We start from the raw sequence: 19,946 nt of genomic DNA, 5'->3' as shown, positions 1-19,946 counted from the left end.
CCAAGTATACCAACTACACCCAACACTAAATCTCTTAAGAAAACTGCCCCCTACCATGCCCAGCTATGAGACAGACTGAGGCAGGGGGAATTTCTTGAGCTCAGGGGGTCAAGTCCAGCCTGGAAAACATAGGAAAACCCCCTCTCTTAAAATAAATAACTAAATAAAACAACAACAAAACTTGGCCCCAGTTTCTTCTACTATCAGGAGTCACTGAAACACAAACCTCACAATTTTAAGCATCAGTGGGAAGAACTCAGAATCAAAGCCAACCTTATATATACCTACACATAAAACCAACTGGTATTATGCTGAGAACCAGAAATCTCTCTTTCAAAATGAAGGCGGTCTTCTAGTCTTTGCTCTGACTACACCACAATTTACTGGTAGGGCCCAACTGCAGACACTGGGCTCAGAGCAAATACTTCCAGGTATCCAACAGGGCATGAACTGGAAAGGGGAGGGTGAGCTGAATTAAATGGGATGGAAAGTCAAATATTAGAGTTACTCTGGGGCCGGGCGCGGTGGCTCATGCATGTAATCCCAGGCATTGGGAAGCCAAGGTGGGTGGATCATGAGGTCAAGAGATTGACCAACATGATGAAACCCCATCTCTACTAAAAAAATACAAAAACTGGCCGGGCGTGGTGGTGTGCGCCTGTAGTCTCAGATACTAGGGAAGCTGAGGCAGGAGAATCACTTGAACCCAGGAGGCAGAGGTTGCAGTGTGCCAAGATCACACCACTGCACTCCAGTCTGGCGACAGCAAGACTCTCTCAAACAAACAAACAAACAAAAGAATTACTTTGGGCTGGGTGCAGTGGTTCATGCCTGTAATCCCAATATTTTGGGAGGTCGAGGTGGGAGGATCACTTCAGCCCAGGAGTTCGAGACAACCTGGACAACATGACAAAACGCGATCTCTACAAAGAAATACAAAAATTAGCCAAGCGTGATGGCTCGTGCCTGTGGTCCCAGCTACTTGGGAGACTGGGGTGGAAGGATCACTTGAGCACAGGAGGCAGAGGTTGGTAGTTATCTGGGAGGTCCCCAAATTCTATCACTAATAAAGAAACCCATACCTGCAGGCATATGATTTGAGTTGCAGCTGAAGAAAAATAAAAATCTTCTAGGTGCTTGAAAATTCTACTTATTACAGTCAACATCCCATTTATCAGACTGAATTCCACAGATTAGTAAATAAAAATTTTAGGTTAAGTGTTTTCAAATAAAAATTTTAAACAACACCAAAACAAAACAATAAAAACCTCACAAATATTCCAACCAACAATTAAACAAACAGGCCTCGGACTGAGGAAAAGGAATCACACCCCTCAATACAATCTACTGTTTCCAAGACACAAGAATCTGTTTCTTGGACTTGAGATTGGTATTAAGTGGCAGTGGACCAAGGAGAAAAAAATAAATGACATGAAACAAACCCAAAAATCAAATCCAAAGACAATTTAACACTGAGCTTGCTCGTACTGTCAAGAACAAATTAAAGCAATGTTTGCTGGGGTTGCCATAGCAAACTACTATGACATAAAAGAAAACAATAGCTCACAATAGGCTGTAAACAGTCTAGTAATCAAAGTGCGTATTTATTGGTTACTGCCTATAGCTGTCAGAAAAGTTTATCCAATCAGATCAGGTAATACATATAACTTTCTTTTTTTTTTTTTTAAAGAGATGGAGTCTCGCTCTGTCACCCAGGCTGGAGTGCAGTGGCGCGACCTTCACTCACTGCAACCTCTGCCTCACAGGTTCTAGCAATTCTCCTGCCTCAGCCTCCCAAGTAGGTGGGACTACAGGCACACACCGCCATGCCCAGCTAATTTTTTGTATTTTAGTAGAGACGGGGTTTCACCGTGTTGCCCAGGCTGGTCTCAAATTCCCGAGCTCAGGCAATCCACCTGCCTCGGTCTCCCAAAGTGCTAGGATTACAGGCATGAGCCACTGCACCTGGCTATACAAATACCTTTCCAAAGTAAGTTTTTAAATTGTTGTCCAATGTTCTTGAGATTTATAATTAACCCAATCACTTCTATAGGTATTGCATGTCTAAAAACTTTGACTTTCATGGCCGGGAGCAGTGGCTCACGCCTGTAATCCCAACATTCTGGGAGGCCAAGGCAGGTGGATCATTTGAGATCTCGAGTTGGAGGCCAGCCTGACCAACATGGTGAAACCCCGTCTCTACTAAAAATACAAAAAAATTAGCTGGGCATGCTGGTGTATGCCTGTAGTCCCAGCTACTCAGGAGGCTGAGGCAGGAGAATCGCCTTAACCCAGAAGGCAGAGGTTGCAGTGGGCAAGATCGTGTCACTGCACTCTAGCCTGAGAGACAGAGTGAGACTGTCTCAAAAAAATAAATAAATAAAATAAAATGGCATTCTGGTTTATTTTGTCAACTGTTAGTGAGGTTAGTTAACTACTTTCCCCAAGACCAATTAACTCTGGAAACAATGAAGAAACTGAGTTTACTTGCAAAACTGAGGAACAGATCCTGAATCTTCAAGATCCCACCAAGTTAACAGCATCCTAAGAGGGCCTGTCAGAAGAGCCAGTCAGTCACCTCATGGTGCCTTACATTGGTCAAAAGTTGTATAATTGAGTGAAAAGAATGTAACGCTAGGAAGGAGATACTTAATATATGCCCCTGAATTAAGCTCTGAACATGGTTATATACTTTAAAAAGAAAGTTCCTGAGTTTAAAAAAGTACCAGTCAATTCTCAATTATCATCATAATTGAAATACTAAAGGATGTAAAAAGTGATATAAATATTCCAAAACAGGTATTAAAAAAGAAATCCTTAACATTTTACTTTGGAACGCATGATGTAATTTTTCCTATAGATTTACATCCAAAATTCTATCTTGACTAAAATAATAGTAATTATTTACGTAGCCTGGACATAGATTAAAAGACATCATGGGAGTGAATTCAAGATAAAATAGGACTCAGCATGAGATAAATGTTGATGGATAATGTATATGAGGATAATTTAAAACTATTATATAATAATTCCTCTTGATCTCACAGCATCTTCTAGCAGCTCAGTCTTAGCCATAAAATATTTTTCGAATGAAAATTTCTTTTTTCTTTTCTTTTCTTTTCTTTTTGAGACAGTTTCACTCTCATTGCCCAGGCTGGAGTGCAATGGCGCAATCTTGGCTCACCGCAACCTCCACCTCCCGGGTTCAAGTGATTCTCCTGCCTCAGCTTCCCAAGTAGCTAGGATTACAGGCACGTGCCACCACGCCTGGCTAATTTTTTGTATTTTTATTAGAGACGGGGTTTCTCCATGTTGGTCAGGCTGATCTCAAACTCCTGACCTCAGGTGATCTGCCTGCCTCGGCCTCCCAAAGTGCTGTAACCACAGGTGTGAGCCACCGTGCCCGGCCAGGTATTCTTAAAAGTGATGTAATAATCTCTGCATCAGAAAGAACTTCACAAACTACCTTGTCTGAACTCTTTGATATTATAAAAGAGTTTATAATATCAAACTCTTTTGCTATCCACAAAAGTTGCAACATGTCTATATATAGAGAACTACAGAGTAAAATAAATATTTAAGTATTGGGAAGATCATTATTTAAATAATTTACATATAAAGAACCTTTCTCGGGTATTTCTTGTAAAAAGAGACTTCAATGTATCCAGTTTGCTTAAAATTAGGCCACATCTAGCTTTCTGCTTTATCTTACACTTGCATACTACACAACTTCAGATGTACTAAAAATAAAATCAGTCCTCTGGGACATAACTCCCATAAAAACCTCTCCACTACACCACAACACAAACCCTCCTCTCCAATTAGTTGACCCTAGCCTGTTTGCCAGCTCATATATACAACCATACGCCTTTCTCAAATTTATACAAAACTCTGAAAGCCAGAAATGTTCTACCTCCTATCTGAATACTACTCTTCCAGGTCCAAGTCAAGTCCTACCTTGTTCTGAAGCATTTCCTAACCGCCCCAGTATACTCTAAATTCCTAGTGTCACTTTCTTGGCAGTTAACAAATGTGACTAAGAACCCATTAGCTGCCAATTAACATAAGATGCCCAGAATTTTAATTCTCTATGTTTTTCCCCACTCCAAAATTATCTTTTATAGGTCTAGTAAGATCTAGGAATTGGTACTTAAAAATCAACTTATCAGATGGAAAGAAGAAAACAGTTGCTACACAAATAAAATTGATTTAGGCCAGGCGCTGTGGCTCACGCCTGTAATCCCAGCACTTTGGGAGGCCGAGGCAGGTGGATCATGAGGTCAGGAGATCGAGACCATCCTGGCTAACACAGTGAAACACCGTCTCTAGCAAAAAAAAAAAAAAAAGAATAAAGTTGATTTTTTCCCTTTATCAAAATGTCCTTTAATGCTGTTTACATATTTTTTTCAATTATGAGAATATTTAAGGAATAATTAGGAAAAATCTAATATTGTACAGCAATTCTACTTCAGGAATAAATCCTAAGGAATCAATCTGATTGATGTATAAAGATTTATGTACAAGGATGTTCATCACTGCAAATTTTTTCTTTTTTGAGATGTAGTCTTGCAGTGTCACCCAGGCTGGAGTACAATGGCATGACCTCGGCTCACTGCAACCTCTGCCTTCTGGGTTCAAAAGATTCTCCTGCCTCAGCCTCTCAAGTAGCTGGGATTACAGGTGCCCGCCACCACGCCCTGCTAATTTTCGTATTTTTAGTAGGGATAGGGTTTCACCATGTTGGCCAGGCTGGTCTCGAACGCCTGACCTTATGATCTACTCGCCTCGGCCTCCCAAAGTGCTGGGATTACAGGCGTAAGCCACTGCACTCGGCCTTTTTTTTTTTTTTTTTTTTTTAAAAGAAACGGAGTCTCACTCTGTTGCCCAGGCTAGAGTGCAGCGGCGTGATCTTGGCTCGCTGCAACCTCCGCCTCCTGAGTTCAAACAATTCTCCTGCCTCAGCCTCCTGAGTAGCTGGGACTACAGCCACATGTCACCACGCCTGGCTAATTTTTTGTATTTTTAGTAGAGACGGGGCGGGGGGCGTTCACTGTGTTAGCCAGGATGGTCTCGATTTCCTGACCTCATGATCTGCCCATCTCAGCCTCCCAAAGTGCTGGGATTACAGGCGTGAGCCACCTCACCCAGCTGTCACCGCAAAATTTATAAGGAAAAACTGGAGGAAAAAAGTTCATTATTGGGAAATTGGCCAAATAAAATATGATGAATTCATACAACAGAATTCTATGTAGTTACTTTGAGAAGTTATTTTTTTACTGGTATAAGAGGTCTACAATATGCTGAATGTTTAAGGCAATTTTAAAAACAATCATTTTTTTGTAAAGATATAAATATCTACATGCACATACACATTTAGAGAAATGCCCAATAAGATGTTCAGAAAATGTTAACCGTAGTTAACTCTGTATGGTGGGATTTGGGGTAATTTTTTACTTTTTTCTTTATACTTTTCTATTTTTTTCCAAGAATTATTTTATAATCAGCAAAAGCAAATACTTTTGTTCTGAAAAAATACCATGTTGATTTTTAAATCTCAAGTCTTCTTAAGGATTCATGTGGAGTGCATTACTCCCATTTACTACTAACACCACCAATTAAAGAGCCACATAGGTGCTCCTAATGAGAAGTAATTCCTAACAATATGTCAAAGTGGACTGCAAGGAACTTCCCTGTTTTCATGTTGTTTCTTCAAGCCAGCAAGTTTCTGAAATAATTTACCCATAGCTTTCCCTGCAGGGAGTTTCTCACCTATGCAGAAGATGTTTCCATCAGCAGTGGCAGGACAGGTAGCAATGAGTCAAGTCATCACCAAGTCAAGTTATATTTCAAAGGTGGAGCATCACCACCACCATCGTCAGACAACCAAGCGGAGAAGAACTACCACTGCTGTAGCATCTCTGGTCAACAGATTTGACTACTGGGATACACTGAGACCAACATGGTACTCTGTGTCTTTGTGTTGACCAAATGTCAACATCAAGGGCTCCCACAGCCATTCTACCTCATGTGCTCATCCATGCTCCCACACCTTAGCAAAGATCTGCTTGGGACTTTCTCCACTTCCCAGACAACAACTTCTGAATTTTTCTCAGCCCTCTTATCCCTCTACCAAGAAGGAGAGAAGAGTTAAAATGAGAAAAAAAAAAGTGCAAAAGCCCAAAGGAGGACCTAGCTGGGTATACTGGAAGAATAGAAAGAAACACAGTACAGCTTGAACGTGGTCATCAAAGGAAAACACTAAAAGAAACAGGCAAGGACCACATCGCAGAGATCTGAACAGGTCAGAATACATCTGGGGATGTTATTTTCATAAATGTTGCTGCTCCCATGGTGAATCAATTTTATGTAAATGAAACCTCATCTATTCTTCCAAAACTTGGTACAATAGACCCAACCGCCTGCCTGCTAGGCAGCCTCTCCTAAACATCAATACAACCAAAGCCAAGCACTACCTTTTTTCCCAAATCAGCCCCTCCGACAGCTTCATATCTGCTAATGGACAGATCACTCACCCAGGCTTTATATCTCAATGTTATCTTTCATTCTTTGCCTATTGTCCACCTCTGTTACACACAGGCTCCTCAGTCCTTAAACCTCCAACCTACTTATGCTTTTCTAGTGCCACTGACACTATCCTGATTCAAATTAGCACCAATTCTTGTTCAGATTACTAAAGTAGGCTAGTTTCCATATCTCCAGTTCTTTCGCCATTAAGTTTGTCCTATATGATGTTATTTAGATACTTTCAAGACCATCAATAAGTGGATGATATAAAACTGTATTACCTCAAGCTCTGATTTCATTTCAAGCTCCACTCATATATCTGCCTACTTAACATATTTATACTTAGCTTCATTCGCATCTCAAATTTAACATGTCTAAAATTGAACTCCTGATTTCTGATCTTCCCTCCAAATTCCACACCTACTCCTCCCATTCCTATCTCCCACCCTCATCTCAGTAAGTGACACGTCTACCCATCCAGTTGCTTCAGCCAGAAACCTGGGAGTCATTCTTGACACTTTCCTCTTCCTCAACCCCCACATTCAATCTATAATTAAATGAATTCTTTCTTTAACATACTTCTCAAATCCATCCACTTCTCTCCATCTCTTCTGTCACTAAGTCCCACCTGCAGATTCTTATTTAAGTGGTATGGGTGCAGCCCAGGCATCAGTAGAAAAAGTTCCCCAGGTGATTCTAACAAACAGCTAAAAGTGAGAACCACTGCTCTACAACATTTGGACTTCCATCAACCTCTCTGACCTCATTTCTACTACTTTCTCTCTTGTTAACTTAACTCCAGCCATTCTGGTCTTCTTGCTGGTTCCTTGAGTATGGCAGGCACATACATACCTTATGGTTTTTGCTATTTCTTTTGTCTAAAGTGCTAGTTCACTCCTTCATCTTCTACAGATATTTATTTAAGCATTACCTTTGATGTGTTAGTGAGGCCTTCCCTAGCCATTCTATCTAAAATCACAACACCTACTCCCACCCCAACATTCCCTATCTATCCCTTTTTCGGGTTGTATTTTTCTCCTTGAAACTTATCACTTTCCAATATACCATATATTTTATTTATCGTTTGCTACCTGAACATAAGCTCCATGAGAGTAGGGATTTTTGTCTGTTTTTGTCCGCAGCATCTAGAATAGCATCTGGCACACAGTTGGTACCCAATTAATATTTAATGCCTCAGCAAGGCCTTCCCTGACTCCTCCAACTAAATCTAATCTCCCCATTATTTTCCTTAATAATTTATTCTGGCCAGGTGCGGTGGCTCACGCCTGTAATCCCAGCATTTTGGGAGGCACAGGTGGGTGGATCACGAGGTCAGGAGATTGAGACCATCCTAGCTAACGGGGAAACCCCATCTCTACTAAAAAATTCAAAAAAATTAGCCGGCCATGGTGGTGGGTGCCTGCAGTCCCAGCTACTCGGGAGGCTGAGAGGCAGGAGAATGGCGTGAACCCGGGAGGTGGAGCTTGCGGGGAGCTGAGATTGCCCCACTGCACTCCAGCCTGGGAGACAGAGCAAGACTCCATCTCAAAATAATAATAATAATAATAATAATTTATTCCTTTCCTTCATTACATTTACAATAATTTATAACTACATCAGCTTGTTGAAGTTCCTTTTCTAGACTACAAATTCTGTGAGAGGGGATTTTCTATGAGGCTCACCATCATATAAACTTTGCCTCACTTATATGGCACAGAGTAGCTACTAAAAAAATAGTCAATAAATCAGTAACAAAATTTGTGAAAGCACACCCTAATCATGTTATTTCTTCAATCAAAAATTTTCAATCTCTCATGCTTTACCACATTAAACCCAAACTGCTTGGCCATAGTCGAAAACCTTCCATGCTCTGAGCCCATTTATTTTCCAGTCTTATCCTCCATTATCCCATCTTCTGCTTCAGCCACGCTATGCTCTTCATCATTTCTAGTACACACCCTATGCTAACACTGCACTTCCCCACCTCCACATTTTCACTCATGACATTTCTTCTGCCTCAGTTCCCTTCCCCATCTATGCCAATGGAAATTCCAACCTTCAAAATACCCACCCTTCAAAGCTCAGTTCAAATGTAACCTTCACAAAGACAGTCCTGAGTCTTACCCCAGCTTCCCCAAAGATCTCTTCCTCTTCTAAGCACCAAAGATATAATACTGGTTTAATCCCCCACTCATTTCAGAACATACCCCTCCCTGACCTTCTATGCTTTTGCTTATAGTCACTCAACAGGTATCTGTTAAAAAGAAAAGTCAGTTAACACTATTCCCTTCCCTTCTCTACCATAAAACATATTTAAGCCCAAGCGCGGTGGCTCACGCCTGTAATCCCAGGAGTTTGGGAGGCCAAGGCAAGCGAATCACCTGAAGTCGGGAGTTCAAGACCAGCCTGACTAACATCAAGAAACCCTGTCTCTACTAAAATTACAAAATTAGCTGGGCATGGTGGCGCATGCCTGTAATCCCAGCTACTTGGGAGGCCGAGGCAGGAGAATCACTTGAACAGGGAAGGCGGAGGTTGCGGTTAGTCAAAATCATGTCAGTGCACTCCATCCTGGGCAACAAGAGTGAAACTCCATCTCAAAAAATAAATAAATAAATAAATAAATTATTGTGGGTAGGGAGGTCTCTTCCTCTTTAGAGAGACCCTTTAATGACCAAAAGATACAAAGCTAGAATGGAGGATTCTCAGTCTAAACTTTCTCTTCTATGCCTTTTCCAGAAAGGCAGGACCTGCCCAAATGCAATTTTTAGAGCTCAGATTTTTGCCCCCGCTCAGATTGTGACAGATTTTCAAAATGTATTGAAGTGTTTGAAAAAAACCATTAAGCTGTATGTACTACTACATGAGACAAATTCCATAAGCTTCATTAAAATGGTTTGCCCTAAGATTATCATATACTTGAAAGACCATCTGGCTGAAAATCCAAACACCATAAACTCTGCTGTTAGAAAATGATAATTCCAGGCCGGGCACAGTGGCTCACGCCTGTAATCCCAGCACTTTGGGAGGCCCAGGCAGGCAGATCACCTGAGGTCAGGAGTTCGAGACCAGCCTGGCTGACGTGGTGAAACCCCATCTCTACTAAAAATACAAAAATTAGCTGGGCACCACCACGTGGCAGGCACCTGTAATCCCAGCTATTCGGGAGGTTGAGGCAAGTGAGTCACTTGAACCTGGAGGCGGAGGTTGCAGTGAGCTGAGATTGTGCCACTGCACTCCAGCCTTGGTGACACAGCAAGACTCCATCTCAAAAAAAAAAAGTAAATGATAATTCTTAGAAAAACATTTCCGTTCAAAAGAAATTTGAAACTTTTTATGATCTTTAAAAATGTCCCATTCATGTTGACATTATGTTCAGTGATGCTAAGTGACTGCACTTACAATCCGGTAAAATTCTATCAGGAAACACCTGTGCTTCAAGTATTGACCTTTGTTTCCCCACCCAAAACCTCTCTTAAGGTTGTGATTCTCAAAGTGTGGTCCCAGTAGATTCCTGGAGGTCTCTTTCAAGTGGTCTGTGAAGGCAACATTATTTTCATAACAATACCAAGAAACTGTTTGCCTTTTTCATTATGTTGATATTTGTGCTGATAGTACAAAGGCAATAATGGGTAAAACTGCTGGTGCCTTAGCACAGGGGTCCCCAACCCCAGGGCTGCAGACCTTACCGACCCATGGCTTGTTACGAACCAGGCGCACAGGAGGTGAGTGGTGGACGGGCGAGCAAGCATTACTGCCTGAGTTGTGCCTCCTGTCAGATCAGCCATGGCATTAGATTCTCATAGGAGCCTCAACCCTACTGTGAAATGCAAATGGGAGGAATCTAGGTTGCACGCTCCTTATCAGTTATCTAATACCTGATGATCTGAGGTGCAACAGTTTCATCCCAAAACCATCCCAACTACCAGGTCGTGGAAAAACTATCTTCCACAAAACCGGTCCATGGGGCCAAAAAGGTTAGGGACCACTGCTAGCATGAGCTATTACTCATCGGCATGAACAATTACTCATCAGCATGAGTAATGACATCGAACTGTGCTACAGTCATTGTCTTTTGCCATCACACATAGGTGATTTTTTAAAAAACAATTGCTTGCACTTAAGAATGTTCTTGATGAAGCAATAAAAATTATTAATTAAATCTAAACCCTTGAGTGTAGGTCTTTTAAATAGTCTGTAATAAAACGGGGAAGTATGCATAAAGCACTTCCGCAAGATACTCAAGTACAATGGGCTGTCTCCAGGAAAAGCACTTGTGACTCTGAGCTGTGAGTTAACTAGCTGCTTTTTCCATGGAACTCTACTTTTACTTGGAACAAAGAACAAACTGGTTATTTAGACATGAATATTTAGCAGACATTTTCTTGAAAATGGAGTCTGTCACTTTGAGGAAAACAAGTATTTGTTGCCAATGATAAAATCCAGGTTTCTAGTGAAAACCTAGAATTGTAGAAAACTTGTAGCTACTTGACAGCTTCCCAACACTTACAGACTTTGCTGATGAAATGGGTGGTGATAATAACTAATATAGTTTTTTTTGATATTGTATTATAAAATGTTTAAACATTTAGAATATCTGCTTAACTCAATTAACAAGTATTTCCCAAAAGACTGCAGCACGATATTCTAAAATCACATATGGGTAAAAGATCCATTCAAGTGCAAGTCAGATTAATGGATTTTAATGTAACAGTAACATCAATATGATTTCAGATTTCATACTGCAACTTAATTTATAAGAAACTAACACTTGTCAAGTTTTGGTGTAGTATCAGAAAAGAATATGCACAATTGTCTGAAAAGGCTGTAAAATACTTCTCCCTTTTCCAACTACATGTTCTTTCAGGCCATATTTTCTTTAGGTACTTCAATCAAAACAAATTATCACATCAGACTGAATAAAAGCAGATATGAAAATCTAGCTGCCTTCCATTAAGCTGGATATTTAAGAGATTTGCAAAAATGTAAAAAAGCCACTTCTAATTTTTCAAAAACTTATTTTTTCATAAAAATATATTATGTATGTTAATGAGATAGGTTTATTATTTTATAGTAACAATTTTTTTTTTTTTTTTGAGAAGGAATCTTGCTCTGTCGCCCAGGCTGGAGTGCAGCGGCCAGATCTCAGCTCACTGCAAGCTCCACCTCCCTGGTTTACACCATTCTCCTGCCTTAGCCTCCCGAGTAGCTGGGACTACAGGTGCCCGCCACCTCGCCCGGCTAGTTTTTTTGTATTTTTTAGTAGAGACGGGGTTTCACTGTGTTAGCCAGGATGGTCTCGATCTCCTGACCTCGTGATCCGCCCGTCTCGGCCTCCCAAAGTGCTGGGATTACAGGCTTGAGCCACCGTGCCCGGCAAGTAACAAATATTTTTAAATGTCTTCCATTTTAATATCTAATATAGTAAATATCAACGTATATAACCCACATAAACAAAAGCTCTTTAGGGTCCTCAAATATTTTTACCAGTGTAAAAACTCCTGAGAAAAGTGAGAATCACTGTTCTAAGAAAGATATGCCTCTGATTCCAGCCACTCCCAAAACTGCTCTGTTTGTACCAAAATCTTCCCCTTCCTCACCCCCAACTGGAGTTGAACCTGGGGCAGATATCTGGCCCAGGGGAAAATCAACCTTTCAACTGACCAAATCAGATCTCCCCCAGGAATCTGAATTATGCCTCACGGAGACTAAAGCCTATTTACAGCAGAACACTAGAGTCCGCAAACTCTTGCGGAAGAACCCGCTACTGTTTTGGTTCCAGCCTTTTCTGAGGTTTGGTTGTTCAGCTTTTCCTTAGATTCTGCAACAGCTATTTCCTTTTTCCTTCAGATAAATCTCCCCCAGTTTATGTTTTTTTCAACCCTGCATGTGACATCGGAAACTCTTTTATATGAACTGGTTTGAATAGGTTTAATTTCCTTATGATCAAGGAAGCTTTGACACCATAAAACTTCAATGTTTTTACCCAGTCCTTATACAAGACACCAAATTACAATAAGGTTCCCTTCCATTTGAAGATATCCCTACATAAAATCACTCCAACAAAACTAAAAGTTGAATGGAAATTGTAGGCTCATTCAAAACAAGTGATAAGTTACTAGGTAAGGAAGGTATAATTTTTCTCTTCTTTAGGAAAAGTCCGTTATACATCATGTGAATATATATTGGACAACAAATAGCTTCATTAAAATGTATCAATTTGGGGCCGGGTGCGGTGGCTCATACTTGTAATCCCAGCACTTTGGGAGGCCCAGGCGGGCAGATCACAAGGTCAGGAGATAGAGACCATCCTGGCTAACACAGTGAAACCCCATCTCTACTAAAAATACAAAAAAATTAGCCAGGCGCGGTGGCAGGCACCTGTAGTCCCAGCTACTGGGGAGGCTGAGGCAGGAGAATGGCGTGAACCCAGGAGGCGGAGCTTGCAGTGAGCCGAGATGGTGCCACTGCACTCCAGCCTGGCGACAGCAAGACTTCGTCTCAAAAAGAAAAAAAAATACAGACACACACACACACACACATACACATATACACACACCAATTTGGCCAGGCGCGATGGCTTATGCCTGTAATCTCAGCACTCTAGGAGACTGAGGCAGGTGGATCACCTGAGGTTAGGAGTTCAAGACCAGCCTGGCCAACATGCTGAAACCCCATCTCTAATAAATTAATAAAAATTAGCCTGGCATGGTGGTGCGCACCTCTAGTCCCAGCTACTCAGGAAGCTGAGGCAGGAGAATTGCCTGAACACAGGAGGCAGAGGCTGCAGTGAGCCGAGATAGAGCCACTACACTCCAGCCTGGGCGACAGGGCGAGACTCTGTCTCAAAAAAAAATAAACAAATAAATAAAAAATACCAATATGACAGAAAGCCTGAAAAATAAAGAACAAGGGAGTGAGACTTGCCCTATCAAATATAAACAATTATTATAAACCTATGAGAATTAAGGCACTGCAGTACCAGTACAAGATAGGCCAACAGACCAACGGTATGGAATAGAGAAAAATACAGATACAAACTCTCATATATATGGAAACATATTAGTGGCATTATGAAGTTGTAGGGAACAGATGGACTATTCAATAAAGGATGCTCGGCCACTAGACTATCCTTATGGAAAGAAAACTGGATCCATACTTCAGGGTTATCTTTATGAAAAAAAAAATATGATCTGTACTTCACACGAAACATCAAAATAAATTCCAGGTGGATTAGAGACCTAAAGGTAAAAAGCACACTTTAACAACTTTTAGAAGATAAGATGAAACCATTACCTCCATATAGGGGAGGATTCCTTCATGAAGACACACATACACACACACACACACACACACACACACACACCCATATAGGAACAATATAATAAATCTGATTGCATGAAAATCTAAAACTCAAGGCCGGGCACAGTGGCTCACGTCTGTAATCCCAGTATTCTGAAAGGCCGAGGCAGGCGGATCACTTGAGGTCAGGAGTTTGAGTCCAGCCTGGACAACAATGTAAAACCACGTCTCTACTAATAATACAAAAACTAGCCGGGCCACCTGTAATCCCAGCTACTTGAGAGGCTGAGGCAGGAGAATCATTGAACCTGGCAGGCAGAGGTGGCACTGAGCCAAGATGGCACTACTGCACTCCAGTCTGGGCAACAGAATAAGACTCCATAAAAAAAAAAAAAAAAAAAATCTAAAACTCAGTTTGATAAAAGATAAAATTAAGTTTAAAAACAAATTAAGGCCGGGCGCGGTGGCGCAAGCCTGTAATCCCAGCACTTTGGGAGGCCGAGGCGGGTGGATCACGAGGTCAGGAGATCGAGACCATCCTGGCTAACATGGTGAAACCCCGTCTCTACTAAAAATACAAAAAACTAGCCGGGCGTGGTGGCGCCTGTAGTCCCAGCTACTCGGGAGGCTGAGGCGGGAGAATGGCGTGAACCCGGGAGGCGGAGCTTGCAGTGAGCCGAGATCGCGCCACTGCACTCCAGCCTGGGCGACAGAGCGAGACTCCGTCTCAAAAAAAAAAAAAAAACAAATTAAAGGGCTGGGCGTGCTGGCTCATGCCTATAATCCCAGTACTTTCAGAGGCCAAGGTGGGTGGATAACCTAAGGTCAGGAGTTCGAGACTAGCCTGGCCAACATAGTGAAACACCATCTCTACTAAAAATACAAAAATTAGCCGGGCATGGTGGCACAAGCCTGTAATCCCAGCTACTCGGGACACTGAGGCAGGAGAATCGCTTGAACCTGGGAGGCAGAGGTTGCAATGAGCCGAAATCATGTCATTGCATTTTAGCCTAGGTAACAAGAGCAAAACGCTGTCTAAAAACAAAAACAAAAACAACCAAATTAAAACACACCCATTAGAATGGCTACTATTACCAAAAAAAAAAAAATTTTTTTTAACAAAATAAATATTGCCCTAAAAGGGATATCCAAAGCCTTTAAAAACAAACAAACAAACAAACAAACAAACAAAAAAAACCGGGTGTGGTGGCTCACGCCTGCAGCACTTTGGGAGGCCGAGGCAGGCGGATCACTTGAGGTAAGGAGTTCGAGACCAGCCTGGTCAACATGGTAAAACTCCGTCTCTACTAAAATACAAAAATTAGCTGGGCATGGTGGCGCACGCCTGTAATCTCAGTTACTTGGGAGGCTGAGGCAGGAGAATCGCTTGAACCCAGGAGGTGGAGGCTATAGTGCGCCGAGATCACACCACTGCGTTCCAGCCTGGGCGACAGAGTAAGACTCCATCTCAAAAACAGAAAGAAAAAAGAAAAGAAAAGAAGAGAAGAAAAAGAAAAAGTGTTAGGCTGCAGAGAGGTTGGCACCTTTGTGAACTGCTGGTGGCAATATAAAATGGTTCAGCCACTATGGAAAACAGTATGAAGTTTCCTCAAAAAATCAGAAATAGAATTACATGATCCACAATTCCACTTCTGGGCATATACCCAAGAGAACTGAAAGCAGGGTCTTGAAAAGATGTTTGTATACTCATGTTCGTATCAGCATTACTCCCAATAGCCAAAAGGTAAAAACAACACAAATGTCTATCAACAGATAAAGCGATAAGCAAAACCTGGAATGGAATATTATTCAGCCTTAAAAGAAAGGAAATCCTAGCACATGCCACAACATGGATGAACCTTGGGGACACTGGGCTAAGTGAAACAAGCCAGTCACAAAATAGACAAACTCTGTATGATTCCACTTACACTTACACGAGAGTAGTGAAATTCCTAGAGACGGAAAGTAAAAGGGGGGTTCCCAGAGCCTGGGGGAGGGAGGAAACAAGAAGTTGTTTAATGAGTACAGAGTTTCCGTACTGCAAGACGAAAGAGTTCTAGAGATCTGTTGCACAACAATGTGACTATACTAAACACTACTAACTGTATACTTAAAATGGTTAAGGTGGTAAATTTATTTATTTATTTATTTTATTTATTTTTTTTTTGAGACGGAGTCTCGCTCTGTCACCCAGGCTAGAGTGCAGTGGCCGGATCTCAGCTCACTGCAAGCTCCGCCTCCCGGGTTCACGCCATTCTCCTGCCTCAGCCTCCCGAGTAGCTGGGACTACAGGCGCCGGCCACCTTGCTCAGCTAGTTTTTTGTATTTTTTAGTGGAGACGGGGTTTCACCGTGTTAGCCAGGATGGTCTCGATCTCCTGACCTCGTGATCCGCCCGCCTCGGCCTCCCAAAGTGCTAGGATTACAGGCTTGAGCCACCGCGCCTGGCCAAGGTGGTAAATTTAACATTAAGTTTTTTACCACAATAAAAATAAGAGATTGTTTATTATGTATAATAATAAAAAACTGGAAATACCTTATGTTTATTAAACAGGAAACGGATAAATGGTAGTACAGATATTCATACAACCAAATACTAAACAGCAGTTAAAATGAACTCAAGTTACATGTATCAACATAAGTAAATCTCAAAAAACCATACTAAGCAAAAATATTAAGGTAAAGAATGGTATAGATTGGAGTATATAGTACATATTGGATTACAGCACAGTTAGAACATAATAAACACCAAATTCAGGATAGGTGTTACCTCTAAGGAGGGAGGGAAGAAGAGAATAGGAATACACTAAGGCTTTGCTATTTCATTAATGTGCTATTTACTAGAAAAAGTATCTGGGGGTAAATATAATAAAATGTTAAGATTTTATAAAGCTGGGTGATAAGTATATGCATGGTATTATTCTTTATATTTTCTATATGTTTAAGATATATATATACACCCATATATTTACATATATACACATATATATTTACATATATGTTTTGGTTTTTTTTTTTGAGATTTTGAGATGAGTCTTGCTCTGTCGCCCAGGTTGGAATGCAGTGGCACAATCTCAGCTCACTGCAACCTCCGCCTCCTCCCGGGTTCAAGTGATTCTCCTGCCTCAGTCTCTCAAGTAGCTGGGACTACAGGTGCCCACCACCACGCCTGGATAATTTTTGCATTTTTAGTAGAGACTATGTTTAGTTTCACTATGTTGGCCAGGCTGGTCTCGAACTCCTGACCTCAGGTGATCTGCCCGTCTCAGCCTCCCAAAGTCCTGGGATTACAGGCGTGAGACACCACGCCCAGTCTAAGATCTTTTATAATTAAAAAATTAAGGCCAGGCGCAGTGGGTCACAACTGTAATCCCAGCACTTTGGGAGGCTGAGGCGGGCGGATCACTAGGTCAGGAGATCGAGACCATCCCGGCCAACATGGTGAAACCCCGTCTCTACTAAAAATACAAAAATTAGCTAGACATGGTGGTGTGTGCCTGTAGTCCTAGCTACTTGGGATGCTTAAGCAGGAGAATCGCTTGGACACGGGAGGCGGAGGTTGCAGTGAGCCATGATAACGCCACTGTACTCCAGCCTAGTGACAGAGCAAGACTCCGTCTCAAAAAAAAAAAAAAAATTAAGACAGCATAAAAGATGTTCACCGAAAAACTGTCATTTTTATTTACAGCAAATTTCTACACGGTTATCTGTTTCCAAATATCAAGTAAAGGAATACATAAATCTCAGTTTGAGGAGATGAATGATCACACATACATTTTTCCTGTTACAAATAAATAGATATATAGATAGGGGAGATTAGAGGTTTTCAAAGAACTACTGACATGGCAAGGAGATTTACACTAACAGCTTTTCAGAAAATCAAAAGTCAGGAATAAAGGTCTTCATGATCAAGAAGGTGTTGCTGGCCGGGCGCGGTGGCTTAAGCCTGTAATCCCAGCACTTTGGGAGGCCAAGACGGGTAGATCACGAGGTCAGGAGATCGAGACCATCCTGGCCAACACAGTGAAACCCCGTCTCTACTAAAAACTACAAAAAAACTAGCCGGGCAAGGTGGCGGGCGCCTGTAGTCCCAGCTACTTGGGAGGCTAAGGCAGGAGAATGGCGTGAACCCAGGAGGCGGAGCTTGTAGTGAGCCGAGATTGCGCCACTGCACTCCAGCCTGGATGACACAGCGAGACTCTGTCTCAAAAAAAAAAAAAAAAAAAAAGAACGTGTTGCTGTCTGAATGGTTAATTCCCTAAGGTTTATATCCAGCTCTCCCAAAGCTGCATGACCAGCTCTGTCATAGAGTACCTAGGCAACTCCTTGACAGTTCTATTAAAACATGACCATAGTTGGAAGAATGACAGCCTAAGCATTTCCTCAAGAATGTGTACTTTAGAATTTCTTTTTCCTGTAATGGGAGCTTTTCAAAAACAAAAATAAAAGCAGCTACTAGGTCTTATTGGCAAATGTGTCAGAATAGCCTTTCAGAGAGATTCACTATGCCTGAAAACAAACACAAGAAACAGGTGTGCTTCCCTGAATATACAAGCAGGATTTAATTTGGGACCAGTATTGTTATGAAACCAGGTTGAGAATAACCTTATAAATATGACAAAATGGTAAAAAGCAACTGAAATATGAATTTCAGATAAATATCAGAATACTGTTATTGTCTGGCTTTGAGTAACCTGAAATCAGTAAGATTACTCAAACACCACTACACTGTAGAAGTCTAACAAAACATTTTTTGCTAAGACAGGAATTAGTCTACCCCGAAACCCACTTTAGAATGCAGTTCTGCTGTATCTTTCATTTGTATTAACCTTTATTAGTGTGATGAATTTTCAGAAAACATTGTGGCTGCCCTGACTTTCCTCCTGAGTCTACAGTACATAACAGAAAGCCACAGGATTTGGCACTGTTCCAGACCCTGAGTTAAGACAGCTAGATATCAGAGTTTACGGCCTATCTGAAATTTTTCCCTAATTAAGAACAATTTGCCTCACTTCTTTTTTATGATGAAAATCTAGTGATAATTTAAAAAATGCGATTACAGCATAATCTTACATAACACTCTGTGTAGAGATGAGGAAAAGGGAAGACATACTTGGGCATAGACGCACAGATGTTTTTATATAATAATAAAACCGCCACATCCCAAAGCTTAGAAACACACAATTTCAACCTCTAAATTTTATTCTGTGTGCCTTTCATCTTAGAAAAAAACCAGTTTGCTCATGAGAGGCGGGGACAAGGGGGTGGTCAATGCTCTCTTCAGATACTGCCTTTCACGAAGAATATTCAAGTCAGGGAAGCTGCGAGTTCTAACATCCAGAATCCAGCAATGCCAGTGACACAGAAGTGAGTCAAACACTAAGTACATCGGGTTAAAATTAAAGCACCTTTAGTTTTTAGAATTTGGTTCCAGAAGCTGCATATGGTAGACAAATAACCTATTAGGTTGGTGCAAAAGTAATTGCGGTTTGTACCATTAATGACAAAACCGCAATTACTTTTGCACCAACCTCATAATTTACTGAAAGGGAAGAAAATGTCATATACATAAAGGTAAGGGTAAGGGTTCTGCATCTAGGAAAGGAAAAATACAAAGTGAGCTAGGAACTGCTTGTGACAAAAAGCAAGGAAGCACTCATAGCCCAAGCTTAAAGGGCTCCCACAGGCCAAATACAGAACAGTGTGAGCATCAAAAAGAATGTAAATGTTGGTAAAACATAGAATAAACTAAAATCCATGACACTAAAACAATGAGAGTGAAAAACTCATTTACCACCATTAGAGATGATAGTGTACCATTTCCTTACTCAGAAAAGTGTTAAAGGAAAAAAATTAAGAATTTATCTCAATTTTTTAGTAGGAATTATAATTTATGCCAGGCACGGTGGCTCATGCCGGTAATCTCAAGACTTTGGGAAGCAGAGGCGGGAGGATCACTTGAGGTCAGGAGTTCAGGGCCAGCCTGGCCAATATGGTGAAACCCCATTTCTATTAAAACTACAAAAATTGGCTGGGCGTGGTGACTCACACCTGTAATCTCAGCACTTTCGGAGGGAAAGACAGGCGGATCACAAGGTCAGGAGATTAGGACCATCCTGG

The 19,946-nt window shown here is 41.3% G+C and overlaps 1 protein-coding gene across 4 annotated transcripts in view; it reads right to left on the bottom strand.

The window, feature by feature from the left end:
• SPOP (speckle type BTB/POZ protein) overlaps positions 1-19,946 on the bottom strand; it is an 82,649-nt gene that overhangs the window by 56,611 nt on the left and 6,092 nt on the right. Inside the window, exon 1 of one of the 4 annotated variants that reach the window (XM_009190197.4) lies at positions 1,083-1,107. The exons of the other annotated variants lie outside the window; for them this stretch is intronic. The gene's annotated coding sequence lies outside the window, so the exon portion shown is untranslated. Of the gene's footprint in view, positions 1-1,082; positions 1,108-19,946 lie in introns of those variants that run through there. 4 annotated transcript variants of the gene reach the window in all.

Source organism: Papio anubis, chromosome 17 (genome assembly GCF_008728515.1).
Source record: "Papio anubis isolate 15944 chromosome 17, Panubis1.0, whole genome shotgun sequence".
NCBI lineage: Eukaryota > Metazoa > Chordata > Mammalia > Primates > Cercopithecidae > Papio > Papio anubis.
The sequence above is the reverse complement of the archived record's forward strand: the minus strand, read 5'-3'. Positions and strand labels throughout refer to the sequence as shown.